The 17198-nt window shown below is 37.2% G+C and overlaps 1 long non-coding RNA gene across 1 annotated transcript; it reads left to right on the forward strand.

Annotated features, from left to right (window-relative positions):
• Positions 1-7498: 7498 nt before the first annotated feature.
• On the forward strand, positions 7499-15545 carry LOC150021012 (uncharacterized). The gene is made up of 5 exons (XR_016511584.1): positions 7499-7582; positions 8870-8996; positions 14521-14668; positions 14782-14869; positions 15349-15545. It is a non-coding gene; the product is annotated as an uncharacterized LOC150021012 (long non-coding RNA).
• The last annotated feature ends 1653 nt before the right edge of the window (positions 15546-17198 follow it).

The raw sequence follows: 17198 nt of genomic DNA on the forward strand, positions 1-17198 counted from the left end.
GCTCGGGACTGGCCCGGCGAGGAGGGGCGCCCGCTGCGCCAATGCGAACCCAGCGCCGCCTCCCGTCTCCTGGAGGCTCCCAACCTACCAATGCCCATCCTGTGTCGCGGTTCTACCCACTTCCTCGGACCCCAGAGCCCTGCTCTGCAAACGCTCATGCTCTTTCTCTTTTTTGGCTCCCCCGTTCCCCCCTCCCCGTGTCTACTCTCCCCCGCCTCCCCAGTCCCATCACTAAGTAGATAGGTGCGGGGCGGGGCGACCATGGAAAATGGGTGGAATTGCTACCTAGTTGAGGTCTGCAATCCCCTGGCGCAGTGGGACTGGCTTCTCAGGACAAATTATGAGCTCACTAAATTGTGAAGCTGTTCTCATCACAGTTTTCATCTTCATGATACTTAACAGAGACCCCTTAGCTGGGGTCCTGACAATCATGTGATATGACACAAACCTGGAACATAGGAGACCTACATCATGCATTTCAACTAAATGGGTATCCTAACGTGAACCGAGTATTTACAGAACAGTCATACGGCAACAAATTTTAACAATGATTAAGGACTATTTTCATAGATGTTCTTTTACTTGTAAATAAAAACAGGTTCCAGCTCCTAGGAAATAACAATTGCCTCAAAGTCTTGGAAACAAGTAGCAGTCAGAAGGGATACAATCTGTTAAGGACAACCAGCCAATCACAAACAGCCCACTACAAACACCTTTGAGCGCCAACAGTCAACAAACAGCCAGCTTCTTACAGGTCCTATCTAATGCCTCTGAATATTCGCCAGTCCTTGAACTCTACCTTGCTCCAAAACTTGATGCAAGATCAACAGTTTGCTCTGCTTAATGAGACTGTGCATGACCATCATAGCTTTCCCTTACTATATAAGCAGCAGTAAATTCAGCTTTGTCTTCTTATTCAGATATCGGTCTCTAGGAGAACAACCACCAAATCCTAGCAACTTCGAATGCCTCCAGGAAGGTCACGTAAGCAAGGCTGAACAGTCCTGAATGACCTGAAATTCCTCCTGGAGCAAGGGGAGATCAGGATGGCCTGGAGCCGTTTTGAGGGTGTTTCTCATCTCTATCTTGGAGGGGTCAGACACAAGTCATTTTTCATCTGTCCCTAGTTTCCGTTGAACACAGAACTTTCTGCTTTGCAGACCTCACTACTGCCCTCCCAGCTCTTAGGCAAACTTCTGTAAAACTTAAAGTGTAAAAGGGTGCTGTTCACTCTTAGGTTCCTGCAAGTGCTGACCCTGCCCTTGCTTCTCAACAACAGAACGACCCACTGGTTCCCATCTTCTGTCATCTAGCTCTCCTGTTTGGTGTCACCCTGTGGGACTAGGGACACAGAGAGCTGATACCACACTGATCTTTCTTTTGCTGTCAGCGTAAATAACAAACTGCCTAAGTCTATTCTGGGTTCCTATGAGCCAAATCTAAGTGTGGCAAGCCAATTTAGCAGATGCTACCATGCTGCTGCTTACAGACTGCTTGACATTTGACAGTCTCTTGGTCATTGTGATGAATTGTTATATCCTCAGATTGTCTTCTCATTCAATTTGTCTCAATAAGTGCTCCTTAACAGGGTGCTGGTCCTCTTGGCTAATGTATTTCCGCATGATTTGCATGTCACTGCCTTTGCTTATTAAAATATCATCTTCATGGCTGCCATTGGGTTGCAACTCAATGAAAATAGAACAGTTGATCGGAAGTGGTTCATTAAAGCTTAAAAGAAAAAAAAGAATGTAAATATAGAAATTTTGCACTAGAACATGCAGCTATGTACTCACAGTAAGAACAGAGAAGGCTACCTAAACTTGAGTTCTGCTGCATTGATGACCTATTAGCCCTGGAACACGGGTGTTGTGTTGTGAAAACTTCATTTGATAGTGGCATGAAGCCATCAGAACTGACTTCTCTGGTAAGCAAATCAGTTTTTTCTGGAATGAACACAAAATATTGCTTTCTAGCTAGAGTGGTAAAGTCTCTCATACATCTTCTTTGCCCTTTCGCCCTGGGATACAAATGGACACAAGGCCGCAGGAGAGAATAGAGCCAGACATAGAACCCTGACTTCCCAAATGATGTTGTGGAGGAGAGGTGCCCCAATGACAGGAACCAGCATGGACTGTTACAGGAGAAAAAAAGAAAAATTTGTTAAAGAATTTCTACCTGTGCTAACTAATCGAGTGAAGGAATGAGGAGTGAGTATACTCTTCCACAGTGAATTTGGCTGACATTTGGGGAGAAAAGTTGCTCTCATTAAATGTTGAAATAAAAGATGAAATACAGATAATATTTTCACTATACCAATAATGTCAGTAATGATTATTTAATTTCAAGTGACTTGTTCAAGTGTTAAGCCTTGGAGATACACACTTGCATATTCAATATCTTAATGATGATGATAAGCTATCAGGATTCTTAAAAGAGATCCAACTCTGGTAAAAATGGCCCATTCACCTTAATTATCTGCAGTGGTTGGAATAAGTCCTAGGGCTTTCAACTCCCTGATTCTACATGTTTTAAATAGTTTATATATTTATTTTTAGAGAGAGAGGAAAGGAAGGAGAAAAACAGGATGAAAAACATCGATGTGAGAGAGAAATCTCAGTGGGTTGCCGCTTGTGCGCACCCCAACCAGGAACTGAACCTGCAACCCAGGGGTGAGCCCTGACCAGGAATCAAACCAGCAATCTTTTGCTTTGTGAGACAACACCCAGCCAACTGAGTCACACCAGTCAGGGCTCCCTGGTTCTACTTTTGTTCTCAGGAGTAATCCCCCTTTTGTTATACATTGTCTCCCTTTAACAGAATGGTGTTTCACCAAATAGTTAAAGATACTAACAAGTGCACCCTAAGCCTTTTCTTTTTAGGCCCCATCTCAGGAACCACCATTTCTCACATGATAAGGTATCTCTAGTTCAAGACACTCTTCATATTGGTCAATGGCCCCTTAAGTAGCATCTGTTCTCTTAATTCTGCACCTGTCATCAATCAGGTAATATTCATGTTTCCTTAACTCATGTTTACTTGCTTTTTTTCTTATCCATAAAGACATTTTTCCCTTTTAAATTTCAAGTGTTGAGCTCTTTTGCTTAAAGGATAATTAACTTTTATTGAGATAAAGCATACTATACAATTCACCCTTTTAAAATGTACAATTTGGTGATTTTTACTGTTTGTAAGGTTGTACACCATCACCCCTCTGTAATTCCAGAACATTTTAATCACCACAAAAGGAACCCTGTACTTACCATTCCCTGTTCTACTTATCCCCTAGCAACTACTAATCTACTCTAATAGAGACCACTAATCTCTATGGATTTGCCTATTCTGGACATTTCATATAAATGGAATCACACAATATGTGGCCTTTGTGTCTGGTTTCTTTCACTTAGCATAATGTTTTTAACATTCATCCATGTTGTAGCATGTATCAGTACTTCATTTCTTTTTACTACTTAATAATAGTTCCCTGTACGTGTACACCACATTTTGTTTATCCATTCATCAATTGACAAATATTTGGGCTGTTTCCACTTCTTGGCCAATATGAATAATGCTGCTATGAACATTTCATGTACATGGTTTTGGGTAAAGTATGTTTTTAATTCTCTTGGGTATATAATTAGAAGTAGAATTGCTTGGCCATATGGTAACACTATGTTTAACTTTTTGAGGAACTGCTAAACTTTTTGGCTCCATTTGTCATGTAATACATATAGTAATGTATGAGATTTCCAATTTCTCCACATCCCTATTCATACTTGCTGTCCATTTTTTAAAATTCTTATGAGTTCAGTTGTTCTGAAGTATGAGTTATATTGTATCTTTCTTTGTCACTAAGTGTGGTCTTCTTCCTTTTGAGTAAATGCACACTTAGAATCTGTCTGGCTTATAAAAAGACTCTATAAAAATAGCCATATTATTAGTCTTCTGTTCTCTGAATCAAACAAATTAAATTGTGTCTTTCCTCTGGGATTATATTTCCATCTGCTTTGAATAGCAAATAGAATTCAAACTAATATATCATGGATTGAGGTATTACTCATACCTCCATTAATAGAATCATCAAATGTTCTAGCATCTGTTATTTATTTCTAGGTTTTCCCAACAAAATGCTTTGATTTGAAGCCTGAAGATTTTTCAATGTGATTATAGCTTTGAGAAATCCCAAGGAAAAGGAAAGGGGCCAAAAGACTAAAGATGGGCAAACATTTTGATTTTTGAATAGGCAAAGAGATGATAAAAGATGTGGTAGACTGGTGAGTTTTAAATCAATACCTTATGGAATTCTGGAATAATTCATTAAGGGGATGGTGTGGTAAAAGGAAGTTGTGATTACCAAAGATATATTGTGTTCACTAAGAACAAGATATGTCAAATTAATTTTATTTCAGTTTCTACAAGGATCAATACATTGGAAATTAAAAGAAATGTATTGAGATTCCTAGAGGAATTTAACAAGGTTAAGTAATGGAATCCTTGTGAATATGATGTCAGCTATTTGACAATTATGTTTAATGTATAAATATTTGACTGATCATATTTTCATCAAGCAGTTATGTGTAGTAGACAAAGCTACTGCAATGCAAGCAAAAACAGACTTGGTACTTGCCCTCATGTTGCTATGGGACAGTAGATTTTCATGAGGGAGGGGGAAGTACACATTTTTAAAATACACACATCTGGTACTCACTCTGGAAGATTCTGATTCAGTACTATTATCAGAACAATTTCATATACATATATAACATAATTGTTCACAATAAAATAGAATTAAAAGAGAGAAACTGTTGGGATTTTTCTTTCTGCTTTGTGCTTTAACTATAGATTGGCATGGTTTAATTCTAGATGAGTTTTTTATCAGTTAGATCTAAAACATAGAGTTGGCTTTGTAATAGTCATTGGTGCTGTTGACAAATATTCTCATTTTCTCTTCTCTTATCATAGGATTGCACTTCCCTGCCCTCCTGAAATAAGCAAAGTTATGTGACATTTCTGTGACCAATAAAATGTGAGCAGAAGTGGCGGCACTTCACAAGGTTCTTTTTTCCTCTGGATTGGCTATTAGCAGTATTCAAGATAGTAGTTGCTCAATCAACCTGGGGTCCTGAGTGACTACAAGGAGCAGAGCCCTCTGCAGACCCAGAGTAATCTTGTAGCATGAGTAAGAAAGTAATCAGGCTTGTTTTAAGACATTTAGATTTGGGGTTTCTTTATTGCAGTATTCCCTTGCATATCCTAGCTGATACAGAATTCTAGGGTGAGTTTGTGACAGCGTGACATTTAATGATACCTAATGTAGAGCCCTATAAAATTTTTGAAAAAATAAGAATTGTAGAGAGCAGAGTGTCCAGTTAAAAAATTAATGTGTAATATCCTAAAAGTCACAAAGTTAGCCAGTGGCAGTCAGTTTTAGAATCTAAGCCTCCTAATTCCTAACAGAATTGGGAAAAACCTTAAATTTGTTTATGCCAACTATTCTATGGGTTTATGGGATTACCTGATTACTTAAAACACAGACTCATTACCACCATTTTACTAATAATATCTATGCTAGCTTTGTCATATTCCTAAAACAAATGTTGAATATTTAAGAGAAATTGCTTCCCATAGAAAAGTCTAAATAAAATTGTGCCATGTCATGGGCAGTGCATTCAGAGTCTTAATTTTTACCTTCAGTATCAGTAACTTATTACTGTCTGGCCAGTTACATTTGAAGGTAGAGCTCATAGAAGCTGATACATAACCCCTCATTTATGGGTAAATATAAGAAGTTTGCCTGGAGAGAGGGAGCTACTGTGTGTGAAATGAACCCAGCAGTGACCAGACCAGATCGTTCAAACTGTTAACCTAAAAATTAAAGGTCTTTTGAAGTGAGAGGCAACAAGCATTGATTTGAGATAGAAAACAATAGCTTTTTTGGGAATCACTGACTCAGGCAGCAACCCAACTAGTGTTCCAATTAGAAGACAAAGGCAAGGGGTATTTATGAGAAAGGAAAGGGGGAAAATTACATTAATAAAAGGACAGTATTTCTATTGGTGCAGAAAAGCTAACATAGTGACACTTCAGTCCAGTAGTCTTATCTGCTTTCTTGTTATGTTTGCAAACGGTTCTTCGGGACATGTTGATTTAGGTCTGATCCAAAGGTTATTTTGCCCTGTCTCAACATTCCAAAAGTTTGAGGCCTAAGATGTGCAAGGCAATATCTCTGGGATGGCAACTCTGACTCCATTTTAAAGTGATTACATTTATATTATTTTAAATAAAATGATCATCGGATCTGCTAGGTTACATTGCTCTTGTCTCTTCTGGGCTGGGATTTTCCTAGTCCTTTTTTTACTTGAGAGTGAAGGTGTTGAAGGTGGCTCTGCTTTTACCTTAACACCTTGAGACATTTGGGGGCTGGGGAGATGTGGTGAACATTTTGAGATTCCACTTCTGGTCCTAGACCTGCCACTAATTGTATGTTGCTTCTCTGGATCCAGTTTTCTTTACTTGTACATCAAGAAGTTAACTAAATGATTATCTCTACAGTTATATTCTGTTTTAACATTCTTTGAATGTTTTTGTTCTAAAGATAAATCCTAAGCTGAACTGTTATCCTCTGTTTTGTTTGGGTTGACTTTCTTCTGTCCATAATTTATTAAGTATCTCCATAAATTTGAGGACAGGGCCTGGGTTTTATTCATCTTTCCCCCAGTACCTAGCACAATAATCAAGCAGGTGATTTCAACTAGGGTTGAAGTTAGTTCCTATTAAGATCATATCATTTTTGTCTAAAGCAGCTCACAATTCAGAGAGAGAAAATACCAAGCATTATTAATCAATCACTTCATTAAAAGCGTAGGATACAAAGGATAACAGGAAAACTAATTACTTCCTTCCTTACCACTTACATGTTCCAACAAGGAACAGGAAAGCTCTTTCATTGTGCCATCGCTTTCCATGTATTATTTCTCAACACACCAACCCTGTGTTCTACAGTAGTAGTATCTGTTTCACACCTGAGGAAACAGGCACGAAGAGGTTAAGTAACTTGCCTAGGAAACACCCTTAGAACTGAGAGGCAGATTTGAAAGTATGCAGCCCAATCTCAGAGTCCGCACTCCACTGGGCAGAAGAATCGTAAGAATCAGAAACAACATAAGAACAATCCTGTGATTTCTCCGAGGAGACAGACAAATTGAGAGGAGTGATGGGTTCAAGGTACAGAAGGAGCAGAGGTAAGTGTCTACAGAAGAGAAGGCTGCAGAAGTTGGCAAAGAAAGTTGAAAAAAAAAAGCACTTTTTTGGGCTGGATGACACAGCCGGCGATTAGGAGAGCTCGCGGGAAAGAACCGGTAAACAAGATCTGCAGAACGTCTGGATCTCGGGGGAACCGAGGAACAGGTCGGAAATGACTTAAGTGGAAGGGCTGAGCGCAGAACAGGATTGCGGGGCTGGTGGCAACCGGCGGGACAAGAGGCACAGGAAGTCCCGCCCCGAAGGCGGTGCCAGGTTGTGGAGGGTGTCGCGATGGGTGAGGAGCTCCTTCCGTGGTCCTCCTGGAACCTTGGCTCCGGTACAGGTAATCTGCTGGCCGAACCCTGGACCCGAGCCAGAGTGGGAGTTAGGTTTGTTGGCCCACTCTGCTCGCGGCTTCACGCTCCGGCCGATAGAGGTGGATCTCCCATTAGAGCGGTGGCTGGGGAAGGGCTCCTTGGCGTGGGACTCCCCGGGGTGACTGGGATGCGCGGAACTTTGGGGACGGGGTCCTGAGGGCCGAGGTCGTCGAGGAGATGCAGACAGGTTGCGTCTTCGAGGAATGGAACGTGGCCGGGGGTCCATGATGGGCTCCGGAGCATTGGCGCTCGGGGGTGGAGAGATGGATCCCGGGCACTGAGAAGAGCTGACCTAGAGTTCGTTTTCCACTTAAACTGACCCCCAAGGCTGTTCAGCTAGTTGGGGACAGAGACTTTGTATTCTCAACTCTTCATCCAGGACAGTGTTTGCCACTATTAGGCATTCTTTAGATGCTGTCGAACATGAATGAATGAACGTACGAAGCTGATTCTGCCTCAGCTCGGGGGAACCTTCTCCCCAATTTAAGTGCCCCTTTCTCCGAATGGAGAAGTGACTTCAGCTTATTACTCTTCCAAACAGTTGTAGGAAGCCTCCAAAAGAATAAATCCCTAAAGATTAAATTGTTTCCTTTGTACATAATTTGTTTAGATGTCTTAAATGTAATAAAGACGGGGAATAGACCTAAAGAGCTGGTACTGTCCCAGATTCTTTTTGGTTGTCAGGCTGTGTAATGGGATCTGGGCATGCATGAATCACTAGTCCTACGAGGTTATAATAGCTCATTAGATGTCCTTGAAGTTTATCATTAGATTGGAAGTTATGACTTTCTTAAATAAAGAAGAAACTAGTAAGCATTTTTAGATTTAAAAAAAATTAAGATGTTCTTTAAAATAGGTTGGAAAAAACAAAGGTAGACATGTAAATATATATTGTGGTAATTTAAATTTTAAAAGTTTGTCTGCCTTCAAACTTGTTTTCCCAGGGTCTGGAAAGTGTTGGTATCCAAATCACCCCAATCATTGTATGCTCTTACTGTGATGTCAGCTTTACAATACATATAAATATGGTAAAAAGTAAGGTTTTGAGATCCTCTAGATTTACATTAATATTAATGTCCTACTTAAAAATAGTCCAATTTTGCTACTTCAACCTGCTGTTAAATGTCATGCCCATATTTTTCGCACATCTAAATGTCTGTATTCATAATAGTAACTATTTAACTATTATTCATTATAAGTTTGTAACCAAGTGGTAACTTAGGTGCCTGCATTGACATTCTTGAGGTTTTCAGTTTTGCAGAACACTGATATCCATGGACTCTAACATGAACTTCATTTAAAGAAATCCACGGACCATTAATGGACAAAAACATGAGTCATTTTGTATTGTCGCATTCAAATCCTAGCACTTTGAGAAAGGTAAGTTATTGACTGTGTTTTATGTTAGATGAGAGAATAGCCCTGGATTAGTCTAGTAAATTTGTAGGATTGTGATTGAAAATATAGGCTGATTCTCTTAAAATTATGTTATACTGTGGACCTTCCAAAGAGGTTTGTTCTATGTTCATGAATCAGTAGTTACTATTTACCTATAAAATTGATCAGAAATAAAAGTGATTGACAAGATATATTATTCCTGGAAGATACTACTCTGTTTCTCTCTCTCTCTCTCTCTCTCTCTCTCTCTCTCTCTCTCTCTCTCTCTCTCTCCCTCTCCCTCTCCCTCTCCCTCTCCCCCAACCCCCTCCTTTTTCTTTCTTTCTCTCTCTCTCTCTTTTTTTTTTTTTTTTGGAGAAGTTTCTTTCCACATGTTAGAATCTGTTGGCGCATATTGATACCCTGTAGGAATGGGGCCTCAAATAGTCATTTAAATCATCTCACATTCAACTTTAGCTCTGTAATAATACAGGTCTCAAATCTTGTGGCCAATTTTATGCCTTAGTGTGAAGCAAGAAAAGAGGCCCCAAAATGTCTTTTTGTCTTATCCTGCCTTATTGGTGCTATTTTGTTTTTCTTTTTCCTTATTCTTCTTTTTAAAAATCTCTTAGATGATTCATTTTATCTTTGTATCTCAGGGGATAAAATTTCTCTTTTTTTCTGTTTTACCTTTCCTAGCTTAGGAGTTTTTTAATTTTTAAAATTTTAACTTCTGACTTTGTGATAATGTTTGGCAACTTTTAAATCACTAAGCATTGAACTTGTGTTTTTCCTGGTCTCCTTTGTAGATACAGTGGTTTCTTATTTAGAATTTTTTCCATTCTAAAGTCAGACAGCATTTCTAGGAGTTCCTCTTTGGGGTATATTTGCACTTGCACTCAAAAATTTATATATAAAGATATTCATCATATTATTTTAAGTTAAAAACTAGAACTAGCCTAAACATTCCTCCCCCAAGTTCTGATTAAATAAATGCCTTCATACAAGGTAGTACTTTGCAGCTCTTAGAAAGAATGAAGGATTCGATCCATAGGTGGAAATATGGAAAAATCTCTAAGAGATACATTGTTAACTGAGGAAGACAATATGGAACTATATGTATAGTCTGTTTTCATTTGTGTTTTTAAAAACATACACTTATTTAAACATACAAAATTTCTTCAAATCTATATAATACACTATTATGTTATATTTATCGATGTATTTACTTATTGACAAAAGTACTCCTGAGAAATGAAACTACAGGTATGGAGTAGGAAAAAGCCTCATATTTTTCTGTATACTCTTTGTGGTAGATTAAAAAGCTTTTTTTTTTTTTTAATGTGAACATGATTTTAGTTTTATAATACTGAAAAACAAACAGCGCTGGCTGGTGTAGCTCAGTTGATTGGAGCATCATCCTATAGCCGAGTGATTGCAGGTTCTATTCCCGGTCAGGGCACATGACTAGGTTGCAAGTTCAATCCCCAATCTGGGCACGTATGATCCTGGTCTAGGTGCCTATGGGAGGCAACCAATTGATGTTTCTCTCTCACATCAATGTTTCTCTGTCTCCCTTCCTGTCTCTAAAAAGCAATGAAAAATATCCTTGGGCGAGGATAAAAAAAAATTTTTTTTAAACAAACAAACAGCAAAACTTTAGGCTAATTTTATAATTAGGGAGCCTACTACTTACTATTTAATATGCCTTTTGACCTGATATTTACTTACACTAGTCAGAGGAATGGGGTTGCATGAGTCACTTAAGTTCTTTTACAGAGTTGCATGGAAGGTTTGATGATATTATAATAGTTTTAACCTTGACATTAGATTATTACCTTTAATAAGAATTTGTGATGAAGTAAGTGTTTAGTGCTGCCAAATTCAATACTGTTACTTAGTTTATAGCATGTGGCTGACTTCATGAGGTGATATGGATGATACTTTTGTTTGCAAGCTAGGTTTGTACTGCATTGGCAGGGTTCTTCAGAGCATCTCATTATTACTGAATGGGATGGATTTTGTTTTATTTGAATTACTATTAGAGACTCTTCTTTTTAAACAAATCTTGGTTTTTCACTTTGTTTTAATTTTTAGAATTGGCCTAAAGCATTTCAAAAATGGCTTGTTCTCAGTAAACCAGAAAGATCATTTATATGAATAATCTCATTCTATATTGATGATATTACTTTCAGTTGGTTGATTATTTGCTTTGGTACTCAGCAAAAATTTCTGGTGATTTTCACTTCTCTAGCCATCTTTGTCTTTCCACACTTTCATTGTGGGAAATTTAGAATAATAGTAATAGGTGAGTAAAATAAGTTATACAAGAAATTTAAAGACATAGTAATTTTTGTTTTATTAGGAGAGGAATTTTATTTGAGACCTGCTTGAGAATAAGCTATGTAAGTTACATACCTATATGATACCATCAATTGTGTAATTGGTTAAAATCAAAATGAAGGCCATTAATGTAGGGGCTGCATCATGATTAATGAAATAGAACAGGTTGTGGTATGTCAGGTGTTTTATGCCATACTCTGGCAGAGTGTTTTGCTTATAATCATTATTGTTAAATGATACTTTGCTTTTTGAGATCCTTGAGTTTAATCACAGCCAGACACAAAGTGAAAGGAGATGAACATAAATGTAAAACTTATACATAGATAACATAGAACTGGGGAAGATACATGTATAGGCATACATGTGTGAGTCGCTGTGCACCTAGATATGTAATACATTATGTATATTAAATATGTGGATATATTATTTTACATATATAATATGTAAAATTTTTTCTGGAAAACAAAAACTATAGGAAATACTCAATTAATCCAAGAGAAAACGTAGTATGTCATATATAAGACACAATCTATAGCTTTTCCCAGGTTTATATATACTTACTCAGTTTTATTTTTTTGTAGACCTACTTCTAACAGGCTTAATTAACAATATTAGAAGCATCGATTGTTAATGTGCCAAGTGCTCCTATTAGAGGCAGGCACATTGACAGGCAAGGGCAAGAAGAAAGTCAGAAAGCAGACCAACTAATTTTAAAATTCTGGTAACCTGGGCTCATTTAATTAGATAAAAGCAGCTCTATGTTAATGGATATTCAAAATGATAAGCCTGATTGAACTTTAATAAGTTATATTTAGTATTTTCAGTAGAAAGAGCATGGATTCTAAAGTAGTAAATACAGGTTTGAATCTGGCCTCCAGTATTTTTGAGGTGTTCTATTAATTAATTTTATTATTTATTCTAAGCCAATCTCTTCTGGAAAATAGCAATTTACTGAAGAGTAAAGATAATGTATGTGAAAGGTTTGCCAATATTAGGTGGTAAATAAATAATAGCTATTATTATTTCAGTATTGCCATATTACTATACCTTGAATGTTTTAATTGTATAGGTAATCTATGTCTACTTTACAAAAATTATATAGAAATAAATATATATATACACATATACAGGGGTGGGCAAAAGGAGGTTTACAGTTGTGAGTACATGAAACAGTTTATTCTTTTATTTACTAATTATTGTATTATTTATTTGCATTATAATTATAAACCTGTTCCACCCCCACCCCCGTGCGTGTGTGTGTGTGTGGAGAGAGAGAGAGAAATATTAGGTTATATAGATCACCAAAAAGATAAAAAAGAGTAAAGTCTCAGATAATCTTCTATCACTTAATATTTAATGGCATACATGCTTTATTTTAAAACTGCTTTGACATTCCTGCAGGATGGCACTTCTGAGAAGCGACTGTTGTAACTGAGTCTACAATCACTAATCAGAATATGCAGTGAAAGATTATATCAGGGTACAATGCTGATTTGCAAAAGCCTCAGTGCTAGTAAATTTTGTTGTATTAAAACCAGTTTTGTAGAGTATTTAGTGTAGGTTGATGCTCAGGAGCCAGAAGACCTGAGTTTAAGTCCTGACTCTACTGTTTCCTAGCTAGGTAAACTACCTGAATTTCTAACTTCTCTGTGCCTCAGATTCTTCATCTGTAAGTTAAGAATAGTCGAGTCGAGTCGGCAGCCGTCCGTCTCGAGAGACGATGGTGTAGCTTCTTAAGAGTCTATCTGCACCGCCGAGAATGGCTGTGCAGTCCGACTCGGGAGTGACACGGTATCTGTCTCCTCCCGTGTCGAATCGACATCTTGCGATGACGCTGGAGTGTCCTCTCCAGTGAAGCTGAAGCTACAGAGCCTGGGCAGGGTGATATGGAGGGTCTGCTGTTGCCCATGCAGCAGACCCCCCCTCTCTTCGCAGCTGAAGGATCCAAGGGAAAGACGGAGTCAATACAGCTTGGCTTCAGGTGCGCCGCAGGAGTTGCCGGTGTTGACTACAACGTCAAACCGCCTTAGGGACTCCGGCTCCGGATTTTCTGTCGGGGTTTACTCCCTTAGCCTTTCCCCTGAAGAGGTATGCCGCAAGGCAGCGGAGGTTTTTTGGAGTCAGAGTTTTCCTTCTCTGATGTGCCCTGACTGGAAGATCGAACCAGCGACACTTAGCTCGCAGGCCGACGCTCAATCCACTGAGCCAAACCAGCCAGGTTTTAAGTCCTGACTCTACTGTTTCCTAGCTAGGTAAACTACCTGAATTTCTAACTTCTCTGTGCCTCAGATTCTTCATCTGTAAGTTAAGAATAGTAGTAGTATCTAATTCATGGGATTGCTATGAGTACTAAATGAATTTGCATAAAGTGTTTAGAGCAGTGCCTGGCACAAAGTGTAGACTCAGTAAATATTATTTGCAAAGGAAACAAAAAAGAATTAACAACATAAAAAATTTTAGATGAATAGATAAAAAATAGTAAACAACAAAAAATATTACTTGCTAATTTTATTATTTTTTAAAAGCTTAAAGTTTTATTGGGGGGGAAATGCAGGTTTATAGGAGCACACAAACTAAAAAGAAGCATGTTATAAATAGCACAAAAGTAGTAAAATTTATGATATGTTATTCATTTGAACCTGCAAAATGGTCTGAACTTTTTCATTCAGAGGCTTTATTACTTTTTTCTCCCTGTTTAAATATTTTCAAAACACAATATTCCTAGTTCAGTTTTTTTACCCCATGAAATCAACTTCATTTTATGCCATCTCTTCCAACAAATATTTTGGCCATGCTTTCAAAGATCAAAAACCCTTTAAGACAATCAGATGTCATGGATAGCAATCAGAGATTCGGTAAATTATCATTATATCATTTTCTTTTACTGCAGCCGAAGGTGGTTTGATAAGAACTTTAAATTCTGTTTCAATTTAAAGTGAAGAATATTAATCAGAGACAAACCAATGAACATATTAAGCTATTCTGTATAGTATATATTTTAAAATCTGTTTCTTTTTCTTTATTTCTTTTTGGTTTTCTCCTTTTGTTCTTTTAGCATGGTATCTAGTGATCTGATTAATCATTGGGCAAAGAGTTATAGCTTTTCAAAATCCTTTAAACAATTTTATTAGATTTGCCAGTAGAATTGTGTGTGTGTGTTTTTTTGTTTTGTTTTGTTTTAAAGCATCAAGTACAAGTTTTTGAAGACCCCGAGGCCTACCAGCATTACGCATTCAAGATATGAGTTTGAATAACTTATCAAGACTTAGATCCTCTTCAAAAGCCTCAAGTCTCATCAGCATTAAAGCTCTCCATTTAACTCTGTCACAAAAGTAAAAGCTTAAAGGGACTAAAGTCCATTAATACATTCCATTTTATATCCTTTTCTCTGGTCTCTCAATTTCCTTCACCTTCAGGGTCTTTCCTGTTGCTTATGTTCCTTTAGGTTAGAGCCAAGGAAACAGTGCTTTCTAAAAGAATATATATCCTGTGGCTATAAATTTTCATTGGTAGAGAAGCATAAACTTGGGAAGGTAAGTTTAGAATCACGTCTTTTGTTGTATCCTATAAAATCTTGAGGCAACAATAAGAAGAGGATAAAGTGGTAAAAATATTTGAGGTCAGATTATACTCTCAGAGGTTATATGGTTTAGAGAAAAGAGCCTCAACCCAAAAGTTAATGGTTCTTACTCTCTCTGTCTCTTCCTACATATTTGATAACCAGGAAAGTTACTTAACTGCTCTGAACCTTAACTTGATTTGTGAAGTAAATTTGATAATATTTTCCCTGACTACTTCACAGGGATGTGAGGATAAAATGAAATAATAAAAAGGACTTCTAGATAAAATGTGATGTACAAACATAGGGTCTTGTTATCATACTTAGTTGCAAGTCATTCCCTCAGTTTTGGGGCCTGGGAAGGTAGGTGATTTATTTAAGCACATGAAAGCTGGTACCAAGTCCAGGCTGGATATATGGTAACAAGGCTATGTTAACTTTTGTTTTCTCTAGGTACATGGAATACTCTTGTAGATTAATTCTACGAAGGAGGAAGACTATAAATTTCCCTAACATTCTAAGTTAGCACTGATAATGCTCTAGAACTGTTATGTGTTGTAACAGTTGTGGTTTACAAAATTTGTTACTAAGTTGTGACTCACATTTTAAAAAAATAAAATAAAAAGATAGGCAGAAAATTTCACAATGCATCTCACCTGGTAAGAGTAAATATTGTTTTAGTTATATATGTGTGAGAATGTGTGTGTTTGTATTTGTGTACTCCATCATTAAATAAAGTGCTTTTCTTTTTCTTTCTTTTTTCCCCCCTCCTTGTGTAGGGGTACCATTTTAGTACTAATGCCTTTTTATGCATTTAGATTCCTAGGAGACTTTTTCTTTTCACTTCATATTACCTGTAACAAAATAATTAATAGTTAATATGAGTTTGACTTTTTGTCTAATTAATGAGTTTTTTGTTTGTTTTTTTTTTAATTTTTTTTCAGAGTACAGAGAAAGCCTATAGGTCTTCTGGGTATTTTATTTAACATTCTAATATCGTTTACTCTGACACCATACTGTTAATATCATTTAAGGTTGGTTCAACCTCATACTAGTAGAAACATTCTATGAAATGTTTTTTCTTTAAAAAATTTTTACCTTTTTTTTCTGATCTAGTGCAAAACAAAAAGCTCCCACTTAGCTTAGCCTTGTTTGAGGATTCCCTGGAAGACAGGCTATAGAGAATATAGTTCTTATGCCAAGGAGTTTGATGGTATCTACAAGAGAAAATGCCATTTTTTTCTCTGAATAACTAAATTTATCTTTAATGATTTAAAATAAAGAAGTCACTGACATTAACTTATTCAACTGTTTCTCTAAAAACAGATATCCAGCTTTTTGGTAATAGCAGTGGTTAGGAATAGATGTCTTACAGTACCTATGAACAATAGGGAGTGTCTTTTTCTACCAAGGGCTGTACATTCCAATTCATTGGTGAAGGACTAATTTTTTAGTGTACTGAAAAATTATATTTGGTACCCTGGGAGTATTTAAGTTGGGATGGAATATTGTAGAAAATGCTGATTTTCCCTCCTTATAAATGTTATATAATCCTAGTGACATGATTATTTGTCAGATAATTTAAAATGTAGACACCAACTGCTTCATTTTTCTGAACAGTCATAGCCAAACTTTATGTATTGGTAGAAACAGAACAAACTGTGCAAATTGAGGGTCCTTTGTGTATGACAGTTGGCAACAATAGCATAAAGGTTCGTTATCATATATGATCAACATTTTGTCCCTCCCCGCAAAAGAGTTACATTGAGATGTGTATGTGTATGTGTGTGTGTATATGTGTATATATACATACATACTTTTTTTTTTTCTCCCTGGAAAAGGTAGGCTCTGCCCACGAAAAAGGTCAAGAAAAGTAGTTAGGCAGCCTCGGCCATCTCCTTCAACCCTCATGAATAATCCATCGTCAAATTCTGTCTTTTCTACCTCCTAAATATCTTTCAAACTGTCCATCTATTTCTGTTCTTGTGTGCTCTACACTTATGCTACTACCACCTTTGTCTATATTTCTACAATAGCTCTTAACTATTGAGTCTGAATTCAGTCTTCCCTCCTCTAATTTCGTTTTTAGAGTCATCTTTAAAAAATATAACATCTTTTTGGTCTCCTGCTTTAACCTCTTGGTATCTTATTGCCCCTAGAATTCAACCCAAAATCTTCATTCATTCTTTGTTGCCTACTTAGCTCCAACCACAATGGACTTCCAATTCTCTGAAGGTGCCATTTGTTTTTTTCTTCAGGAATTTTTTTCAGACACTTTCTGCTTGGAATGCTGTCGTCCGTCT

Source organism: Furipterus horrens, unplaced genomic scaffold (assembly GCF_987537825.1).
Source record: "Furipterus horrens unplaced genomic scaffold, mFurHor1.1.pri manual_scaffold_1, whole genome shotgun sequence".
Lineage (NCBI taxonomy): Eukaryota > Metazoa > Chordata > Mammalia > Chiroptera > Furipteridae > Furipterus > Furipterus horrens.